The sequence below is a fragment of the Hemicordylus capensis genome, chromosome 2, assembly GCF_027244095.1.
Source record: "Hemicordylus capensis ecotype Gifberg chromosome 2, rHemCap1.1.pri, whole genome shotgun sequence".
Classification (NCBI taxonomy): domain Eukaryota; kingdom Metazoa; phylum Chordata; class Lepidosauria; order Squamata; family Cordylidae; genus Hemicordylus; species Hemicordylus capensis.
This window is the reverse complement of record NC_069658.1, coordinates 322,608,997-322,620,086: the sequence shown is the minus strand read 5'-3', so window position 1 is coordinate 322,620,086 and position 11,090 is coordinate 322,608,997. Positions and strand designations below refer to the sequence as shown.

General features: G+C 43.9%; 1 protein-coding gene across 7 annotated transcripts in view; it reads left to right on the top strand.

The window, feature by feature from the left end:
- Positions 1-11,090, top strand: part of GPR62 (G protein-coupled receptor 62) — a 43,097-nt gene that overhangs the window by 31,156 nt on the left and 851 nt on the right. For 4 of the 7 annotated variants that reach the window (XR_008316502.1, XR_008316501.1, XR_008316503.1 and 1 more), the window contains one exon: positions 191-300. The gene's annotated coding sequence lies outside the window, so the exon portion shown is untranslated. Of the gene's footprint in view, positions 1-190; positions 301-2,689; positions 2,820-6,034 lie in introns of those variants that run through there. The other 3 variants (XR_008316505.1, XR_008316504.1, XR_008316506.1) reach the window with 3 other exon arrangements.

The window sequence follows — 11,090 nt, the reverse complement described above, 5'->3', positions numbered from 1 at the left end:
CAGGGCTCAGCAATCCTGGTTACTGGTAACTCTTTAAATCAGATCGCTGGGATTGTGAGAATGCAACCTAACTAAGAAAGATTAGACTAACGAAGCGATCTTTATATTTGAAAGATCCTGTTAGATCTGTGTTGGAACTGAGAAAAAACTAAAGTGACAGGTGGTGGTTCCTTTTCTTAAATTCTTTCAGTGAGAACTCTGTATTAGTTGCTGCTGGCAGAAGGTCCTTCAGAATATTTGAGCACACCAATAAATTCCTTTATGTGTGAACCAACATAGTCCTAACGCAAAACATCTAAGGTATGTAATTTCCTTTTCCTGGATTCTGTCACACTCAGCAGATGCATAGTGGAGAGGTAGGGATTAAAGGGAGATGAAAGCTATGCAGATAGTGACTATGTCAGCCCTTAATGGCCTCCACTGAGCAGACAGCTTAAAGTAGATAGGTTGCGATTTGTGCACAACTGGTGAGCAAAATCTGCCCACCATCTCTGACATTGGGTGGTCCAGCCTTCATTCACAGACCTAGGAAAGCAAAGCGTGCAGTGTCTTGCTCTGCCCTACCCAGGGTCCCTTCACAGAGGCCCTCCCTTCACACATCTATCACAATGGTGTATTTTTTGCTAGAGTTAGATAAAAATCTAGTTTGTCACTTAACATTTATATTTTAAGAATATTCTCTCCATTCCCTGTTTAACCATCATCTTTGAATCAGAAGGTGTGTATCATATGATTGTAGCATCTCTGTGGCTCCAGAAGTATATCAGTTCATACAGAATGTTAATTAGAATGGATCTTTACAGCGTTTGTCAATTCTGTGCAAAAACATGGGCTTTTTCTTTTCTTTCTTTTTGATCACACCATAGTCCATATATAATCTCATGAGATTACATATAAGAAATGGATAAGAAAGGGATACTCTGTTATCTGCTAGCAACATCAAAATCTTACATAGCAAGGAGTGATGGTTTAATGATACAGATAGATCAGAGCTGCACAACCTTAGCCCTCCTGAAGACTACAACTTCCATAATCCTTTATTGTCTGCTGCGGTTGAGAATGATAGGATTTGTACTCAAAAACAGGGAGGTTTGACCTGTGCAACCCTGAGGTAAAGCCTGAGCTTGCCCTCAGAAGTGCCATCCCATGTTGAATCATTAACTGGTCCACATAAATTCCTTTGTCCCCCTCAGTTCCTCAAAACAGTGAGCTGGATTATCTCCTGCCTCCGCACAGTGGTCAGCAAAGTTCATATGCACCTGAGTATCTGTGTGCAGTAGACTGTTGCTTCTAGGGAGTTATGTGATCAACTTGTGGTAAATAAACCAACCAGTAAAATAAACCATAAAAAAGCATGCAGGATCATTGATCCAGTTGCAGGAGCAGGAGCTCTTAGGCTTCTTTGACCAGCATAAGCCTAAATGCCCTATATACTCTACATGTTACATGGAAATAAGTCGTATTAATTTCAGAGGGACTCCGGGCCTGTTCAAATGATAACTGAATGTGTTGATTATACACATTAGCCCTCTTTAGATATTATGTTGTACTTGCACAAAGGTGTCCATACAGAAGTGCATGCTTTTGTGTGAATGACTGTACATGCATAAACTGAACCTGGATTCAGGCCCTCCCAAATGCAGGGTGTGGATAGCAGGCCTACTATTGTGTGTGCATTGAGCATAGCAAGGCGGGGCACACGACCGGTGGCCGCTGCTCCTGAGGCATCCACATGCCTGTTGACATTCTCAAAGCACTCCAAAAGGTTTGTGAGGCAATATTTACCTTTGCAGAAGCCATGCTGATTCTCCTTCAGCAGGGCCTGTTCTTCGACATGCTTAACAATTTTATCCTTGAGAATGCTTTGCATTAATTAATCCCAGAACAGACATTAAGTTAACCAGCCTGTAATTTTCTGGACAACCCCACACTCCACCCCTCTTTGAAAATTGGTGTTGCATTGACTACTTTCTGGTACATAACCCGGTTGTAGGGATAAGTTACATATTTTTGTAAGAAGGTTGGTAACTTCACATTTGAGTTCTTTCAGGATTCTTGGGTGGATGCCATCTGGCCCTGGCGATTTGTTAATTTTTAATTTTTCAAGATGGTTTAGAATGTCATCTCTTCACCTCTGTCTGACTCAGTTCTTGAGCCTCTTTCGCTGAGAAACTCAGTTCAGGCACAGGTATACACTCGGTATCCTCAGGTGCAAATAACTCATAAAGCTTCCGTGCAATCACCATATCCTCCTCAATAATCCCTTTCACTCTGACAGTCCAACCTGTGCTTGAACTAGCTCTCCGCTGCCCCTTCCAGCTTCCTGTTGGGGCGGTGCACATCCCAAAAAGCTCCACACGCCGTCAGCACACACGTGACACCTATGCATGCAGATAAGGCTTTTGGGGATGCACGCCACCCCAGCAGGAAACTGGAAGAAACTGGAAGAAACAGAAAGGAGCACCTACCCTCCTTTCTCTTAAAGATCTCTTTTGCATTTCCCTGCAAGTGCTTGGACTGTGCTTCAAAGCGTGGTTCTGGCATATCCCTAATCGCCCCATTGGCAAGTTTCCTGCTTCTGATGTATGTAATCAAGTTTTCTTGTTATTCCCCCTTGATGCTTTTAGCTAAATGTTCCTCAGACTCTCTTTTTGCATCTCTTATTGTCTCCTTGCATTTCTTTTGCCAGAGTTTGTGTTCCTTTCTGTGCTCTTCATTGGGCAGGCCTTCCAATTTCTGCAGGAAGTATTCCCTTTTATATAGCTTCCTTGATTTTCATCATCATCATCATCATCATTTATTACAGTCCATGACCAGCCAGCAATTACAATAATCAACAGTTACAAGCAGCATAACTTAAAATACTCTGATATAAAATAATACTGAATAATACTAAACTACCAACCCACCACCAGAGTAACACATGTAGCTTACATAACATAAGAGTTAACCATTTGCTTCCTGATGTCACAAACAGTGGCACAAAATTTGTCCACACAGTAGGTAATCTCGGCATCAGAGTCAGAAAGGAGAAAAATTAAATGTACATAAAAATCATCTGGCCAGGCTGGATAAAGGAACAGAACTGGGCCAATAAGAAGAGAGAGTATATCTCTATAAAATACACAGTACAATAATACATGCCCCACTGACTCAATTATGTCTGAGCGGCACGGGCAGAAATGTTGGAAATATAGCGTATGAAGAAATCTACCCTCCAAAACAGCTGAAGGTAACACATTTAAACGGGCCAAAGTAAAGACTTGGTGGAATTTAGGGAAAGCAAGTTTGTATAAGTAATTAACCAGGGATACAGTTTGTCTGGGATTTCCTACAACCATACAGTGTGTAGTTCACCCTCGGTCCTTTTGAAGTACAATATCCCAAAGGTGCTAATGGACTGATTCTTTGGCCTTAAAAATAAGCCAGATCTGAAAGCAGCTATGGCGGATTAATGTAGTAGCAAATGTAGCATTTGCTACAGGGCATTTTCAAGGGCCCTGCATGTCTGGCTTCCAACTGGGAATTAAAGTTAAAACTTTACCTGTTTTATTTGGTCCGTGTTAGATAAAATATCCCTTTTCTGCTAGATGTGCCTTTTAAGATAAGGCCCAGCACAGCATTTGTCCAGTGGCTGTTGCTGGTGTCTACCACATTTTTCTTTTTAGAGTGTGAACCCTTTGGAGACAGAGAAGCATCTATCCACTCTTTATTTTTCTATGCAAACCACTTTGAGAATTTTGATTGAAAAACAGTATATAAATGTTCACTGTTGTTGTAGTAAGTGTGAGTTTGTGGCTTGGTCTCCCATACTCCAAAATATAGCAAATGAAAAAATTGAATTACTTTACTATGCACGTAAATAATTTATGTTTTAATATTTATGTTCATTTTTTTTAAATTTAGCGTCCCTTTATAACATATGCTACCGGCCCCACACTAGCTTAATCCAGCCCTGGAAAGCAGGAGACCATAACACCTATGTTTCTTCTCCACTGCATTTTCCCACCTAGAGGAAAAGCTATCCATTAAAGTAAGGGCAGCCAAACCAGAGGGGTTGTAAATTAATTTAAGCCAATAGTTGAAAATAAGTGACCAAATGCAGTCTTCAGTCGGGATTAATCTGGTCTCATTTCTCAGTAAAGCATTTGGTATGCAGTATGGAACACTAAGGATAGATCTAAGAAACGTGGACTGTGTGGCCTTTAGAGAATGAAAATTTGGGTATATACAAATTTGAGTATATATACATTTGTCTGGAGGCCTGACAAATTTGATCAATTTAGACCAAATATCCTTTTTTGCTTCCTCTTTTTTCTTCTTAATTAGTTTCTTATACTGTTTCTTCTGCATCTGCAAAGTAGGAGGAATCAAGGGGCCGTTATTCAGCCTATATTGTTTAAAAGTGGCCACCGGAGAACACTTAGCCATCCTACACTCCTGGTCGAACCATGATTTAGATTTATAATTGTTCTTGTGTCGAGTGGCCCCCACCTGCTAACTTGGCAAAGAGGCACCTTTTAACATGGTGGTTCTCTTTATTTAGCAGGGGGAGGGTAACTGGCCCAATCTGCCCCCAGCACAGTACCTCCAGTGACTGTTGCTGGTGTCTGCCTTATGTTTCTATTTAGATTGTGAGCCCTTTGGGACAGGGATCCATCTTATTTATTTATTCTTTCTCTGTGTAAACTGCCCTGAGCCATTTTTGGAAGGGCGGTATAGAAATTGAATAAAATAAAATAAATGAAATAAATATATGTAATTCACTTTGAAGGATATCTCACAAGTGAGTTGAGAGCCCCTGATAGGACTGAATAGTCCTATCACCTATTTCTGGTGATTCTGCTGTTACAGTTCTATTATAATTGAGGTGAGCATTCTTGGAAGCATAGAAATCTGATATTGCTTTCTCCAGTCTAACGGACCATCTGATTCTTTGGCAGCCTGAGTCCACTTCTGGGGCCACTAGAAATTTGTCCATGATATACATGTCTTGTCCTTTTAAGTATAATCCCAAGAATAAGGGTAAATGATCACTATCCAAACAGGCCTCGACCGAGAGGGAGGCCACATTATTCAGTACATCACGTGAGACCATAACGTAATCTATGGAGCTAGCCTCATGCCCAGACCAATAGGTAAATTCAGTGGGATGATCACTCCATATCGCTCCATGCAGTATGTGAAGATCTAAAATACACACAAGTTGCATCAGACGGTGGCCCCGCCAGAGGTTTGTGTTAATAAAGGACTTCCTCCCTCATACATAGGAGGAACAGTATTAAAATGTGCACATAGCATCTCATTATTAGGACCAATTCTAGCACTGAAGTCACCTGCCACTACTACCGAGGCATTGGGGATAGTCCGCAGCAGTTCAGAAATATGCTCTTCTAATGCTAGCCATTGTTCCTGGGCATGAAATTGTAGGGTAAGTGGGAGGAGATATACATTGATAGACAAAATATCATAACGACTAAGGTTGACTAAACATGCCAAGGCAAGTTGGATCTAACTGCTTAACACTAGCCTGTAGTTTTGTGGAAATAAGAGTAACCAATCCACCCTTACGTCTACCCCTTCCTCTCCCCTCAGCCACCTCCAGTGTGAATGAGATGAAACCTTCAGCCAATATTGTCCCACACATCCATGTCTCTTGCAACATAATAATATCAAATAGTCCTATGTAATCATTAAAGGCTGGATCTGTAATTTTGGAAGCCCACCCGGAAATGTTCCAAGAAACAGAGCCATATTGTGCTGAATGTCAATCAGTTGGGATCGTTGGGGATCCTTCATGGTCTATAACAGGGATCCTCAACCTTGGGTCCTCAGATGTAATTGGACTTCAACTCCCATAATCCCTAACCAAAGGCCACTGGGACTGGGGATTATGGGAGTTGAAGTCCAATAACATCTGGGGACCCAACATTGAGAATCCCTGGTCTATAAGATCCAGGGTGGTTCCCTCCAAGACAGGTTATAAGAGATCCTGAGGAATCAAGGAAAATTCTTTGCTTATATTCAAACATAGGTCAGAAGGCATCTGCTGAGAATCCAGTGGGATAAGTACTGCCGGATCCAGAGCACAATTGTGGGGGTGCACCGGAAACTGTCGATAGTCGGTCGAGATCTCCTGCAAGGAAGTTGAGTAGCAGGCCAACCCGATAATGGCTTGTTGAAATAAACATTGTCAGTATGTGTTGAAGGTGTGATGGGCTTTGGGAGGCCTTACAGACTAGGGAAGAGATGTGGGAGGTATTCTCCAGACCATTTGCCTCATGAATTTCTTTATCTAAAGATTTAGAGTCTTTCAGGTCTTGTAAACCGTACTCCAAGAAAGCATTGTAAATAGTACGTGAGTCCACTTTGCAGTCCCACAAAAGAGCAAGCGGGAAATCCTCAGAATCCTCAGGGATGGAGCAATTCGTATTGGTCTCTGGAGCTTCCCCTGTCTGGGGATTATGATTTACAAGCAATATAGAGGGAATATCTAGTGAATCAGAAGCCAAGGTTCTTCCTGTGGACTTCCCAACTGGATTCTTGAGCTGCTGCAACTGCTGTGCTGTGGGGCTGTATACTTCTGCATCAGACCCATCCACACTTTTTGTCTCCTGGCTCACTTGGCTTATGATCTCCATTTGTAATTCCATTAAAAGCTCTGTTTTATTCATAGAGCTCCTCTCCAAGAGCTCAGCAGCAGATTTTTAAAAATCCTCCCACATTTATCTGCTCATTAACAGTCACATCCTCTGATGCGGCAGGGCATTCAGTAAAGGAATCCATCTGTATATATTCAGAGTTCAAGAGTCTAACAAGTAACTTTACTTGTTAGCCATGCTAGAGTTCTCCCAGACTTCCTTCCTTCCTTCCTTCCTTCATTCATTCACTTACTTGCTTGCTTACTTACTTACTTATTCGATTACTTGGTGGTACCTTTCCTCCTTTTTGGTATACATTCTAACTGGGCTTCTAATATTGTGGTTTTAAATAATCTCCAGACATTCTAGAGTGAAGTGACTCTCCTGATTTTCACATTCAGTTTTCTCTTCACCAAACTCCTCATTTTAGAGAAGTTTCCTCTTCTGAAGTTCAAAGTGTCTGTGTTAGACTTCCTTAATGATTCTCTCCTTGCAGGTATGCTGAATTGGATCACACTATGGTCACTGTTCCCTAAAGGTTCCACGACACTGATATCTCATACCAGGTCCTGTGTACCACTCAGGATTAAGTCCAAAGTTGCCTTCTCTCTGGATGGTTCCATGACCAACTGTTGTAGGGCAAAGTCATTCAGCATGTCTAGAAATGTGGCCAATTTCTAATGTCTAGAAATTACCTGAATGTGAATTTGCCCAGTCTATGTGTGGGTAATTGAGGTCACCCATTATTATATCTTTGTCTCTCTTTGACGCCTCTCTGATTTTCTTATTTGTTATTATTATTTATTTAAAATATGTATACCCCGCCCCTCCAGTGCACTACTGCTCAGGGCAGCTCACAACAATAAGATAGACACCGATACAATACAAGTAATAAAATTAACTTTTTTTAAAAAGTCAGATTAAAAACCACAATTATTAGGTTCAAATTAAAACTGAAAATTATAAAAAGCTAAAGAACCTACCAGATATAACAAAACAATAATGAGCATTAAAAAGCCTTCTTAAAAAGGAGCTAGTCCACCGCTAGCTAGAAAGCTAGCCCTTTCTTCTGCCAGTTATCATCAGTGTTTTGGTTAGGAGGGCGATTGCACATTCATAGTAACACGTTTCCTTTCAGGCCTTGTATTTCCTAACTTTTTTTCTAACTTTAGGGGTTTTTTTCTAAGTTAGGTTTTCCTAACTTTTCTAGCTTCATAGGTAAGAAGTCAAGCTCACGGCTCACTTCTGCTTCCTACTGTGTACAGTGTGGGTACAGGCTACATGGCAAGCCAATGTTTGAGCAAGCCTGGCCTAAATCCAATTGGTGCTTATTGGACCCCCGATAAGGGGTCCACGGTACTGCCTCCCCCTTCTCACAGCAGTAATCCCCCCACTGACAGCCTTGCTGACCTCCTTGGCACTTTCCAGGCCAAGAAACGAGTCCACCACCCACCCACTGCCCAAGTCCCACTCCCTTTGTCAACTTCTCCGCCCGCTTCCAACCCATACGCTTACCTTTCTCTTTCTCCTCACCCTCCATCTTTCCTTTCTCCTAAGTGCATGAAGTGTACCGATGAACAACTTCTCCTCCTGCCCCCAATTCCCCGGCCTCTTCCCATCACTCCTTACATCGTGTGGGAGAAGCAGCACCTGCTGCTACCATTCAGGCTTGTCTCCTCCACTGGCTTCTCTTTTCCCTGCTCTCCCTGCCCGTGGGAATGGAGCAGAGAGCCCCTGCAAGCAGAGAGTGAGAAAATTAGAAGCCAGCAAAGAGGTCAAGGAGGAGCCTGAGTGGCAACAGTGAGCCAGGGAGGCAGTGGCGCAAGTGCCCAAGGACATCGCCACCTCCTCCAATCTGCTGCCTGAGGCAACTGCCTCACTGCAACTCATGGAAGGGCCGGCTTTGTGTGAATCAGCTTTTGCTTTCATGGAACATGTTTAGGATCAGAGTGTATGGTATGGGAGGTGGAAGTCAGTTGTTATTAGGATCCATGCCAGACTGTGGGTTTTCTTCCCTTCACCTCCCTGATTACTCAGGACTGAGGAATGTAACGACACTACATGCTCTTTAATCCTGTCACCCCTTCTTATGATGTGCAGCCATTTAGCAATCTCGTGCTGAAGGGAGCAGACTGTTTCCCCCCCCACGCCGCTGAGTCAGTAAACAAGCAAAACTGAATTGTGTGATCCCTGCTGCTCTAAGGGCTTCAGCTAAAATAAGTGGTTTGATCAAAGGGGTGCCTGGCTTTCATTGTCTCAGTGTCTGCTGAAGCACATTTATTATAGCAGAAAGGCAATGCGTTTGCATTACTGCTAGGCAAACAGTGCTGCAGGAAAGATTCAATTTTCCATAGCACTGTTGCAACTCGAATCTCTCTGTCCTCATCTCACTTAGGAGAGATCCAGCCAGTGTTCCCTTTAATTTTTATCATCAGTGAGAGGAAAGAGTTTTGTTCTGGGCAGCAGTAGCAATGCAGTGTGCGCACATCTCTCTCTTTCGCTCACACACACTCTCTCTCTCTCTCTCTCTCTTAATGTGACACGCACAGGACATTAATTTGCACATTAAAAAAAATATCCAAATTTTAGTTGCGGGGAGGGAGGGACAAGAGGAAAGTAGCCGCCTTTCATTAAAAACAATCCAAAGGCGGTTTGCAAAAGTTAAAAAACATATAATAAAAATGACAGTTAAAAGTATTAAGCTAAAAATATGAAAACAAACTGATTTTGCTTAAATTAAAGCTTTTTCTTTTTCTTTTTCTTTTAAAGCCATGGCGGCAGTAGCTGGGGTGGAGGTGGGGTTGAGAGGGAAGTTCCCCCTTTTACTTTAATTTTTTAAGAAGCCACAGCAGCGACAGAAGCTGCAGCGGGGAGGCGAGGGGAAAGTTCCTCCTTTTGCCCCCTAAAGATCACCACTGCTGGCGGCGGGATGGGGCGCTCTGGTGGCGGCTGGCTGTGGGGGGGGGGAGAAGGGGAGAATGCCCCCTTTTTAACCTTTGAAAGCCCGCTGTGCTGTGGGATGGGGAGCGGCACACTATCTTCCCTAAGACCAGGCAACGCTAGTCAGCAACCACTACTGTCGTTGATGTATGCAAGTCTGATGTTGAACTTCACATAGTCTTCCTCTCTGTGATGGGACCTAGAGTTAGCCTCTTCCTGGAGGGCATAGGCAGGGTGGGTTGTCTCACCTGACCCCATGAGGTCAGCCTCAGACAACAGCCTCAAGCAGTAAATGCCCCATGGGACAGTGAATGAGGGGCCTCCCACCCCTGCCACAGGCTCCACCTTACCCTCCTGCTGCTGACCCAACCTCATCTGTGTTGCCACCATCCATCTCTGGTCTCCCCCCACACACACCTCTGGCACTGATGCCCCCACACCTCCTTCACCAGCCAAAGTGCTGCCTGCTCCAGCAGCGCCAGCTGGCCTCTTCTGCACTGCTGCACCAATAGCAGCCCTTTCCCTCTCTCGCTCTCCCATTGTCTCTCCTCTCCAAGCATCAAACTTGTCTACTTTGTCCTGGATATGTGTGGTGCTGAAGGGAAGAGGCGGGGTGGGGGAGAAGAGCTACTGTTATCACAGCAGGACAGAGGAGAGGCCATCTGCCACTTCTGGAGGCATGCTGCATGGTCCCTCATGCTGTGCAAACATCAAGCTCGAAGCTTTCCACAGAGGGCTTTTGAAGCCCTTTAACTTGCATCTCCTCCGGAATGGAGAAGGTGTGTTCACGTATCAGCTAGATTTACCCCCCAATCCCTATGAGTTATCGGGGAGCAGTTCACACACAATTTGGGTTTTTCACTGTGCATTTGTCATGCTCCTGTCTTCAGATAGCGAAGAGAAAGGGGAAGCTGACAGTTTGCCAGCAGCTGCAGGGGAACCTGAAGGGCAGAGCCCAGCTGTTAGCCCACAGCAAATATCTGAGGCAGGTCTAGTTGAAGCTTCAGGACAACCGGAACCATCAGAGGTAGCAGAGATAAGAAATGGAGAGCAGGACACTGAAGTAAACAATGAAGCACCTTTGCATCCTTGTGAGAGAAGGCTGATGAGATGCAGACAACAAGTGGAAGAACTCAGGAGAAGCAGACGCCTGCTTTACAAACCAGATAAATCCTGAATCTGTGTCAGCAGGCCGAAGGTGGAGAGCAATTAAGCCCAGCTATAAATCAAGACCGAAGGCTGCAGCTAAATGCTAGAAGCAACAAGTCTTTTTGAGCCTGCTACAGCTGAGCCTTTGACTCAGAAGAAACCCCTGCTTTGGGTTGGCCTCTAGAGACCCAGGCTTTTTCTGCTGCTACTCTGCTAACCTGACCAAGTCCTGACAGCTGCCCTAGCTGGAACGCCTTGCACTCCTTTTGCTCTGGAACTGTGCTATATGGTCAGTGGACTGAGTTTGCGGGGGAGACAGTCTGTACCTGATACTTCCAATAAAGTGTTCTCTTGTGTTTT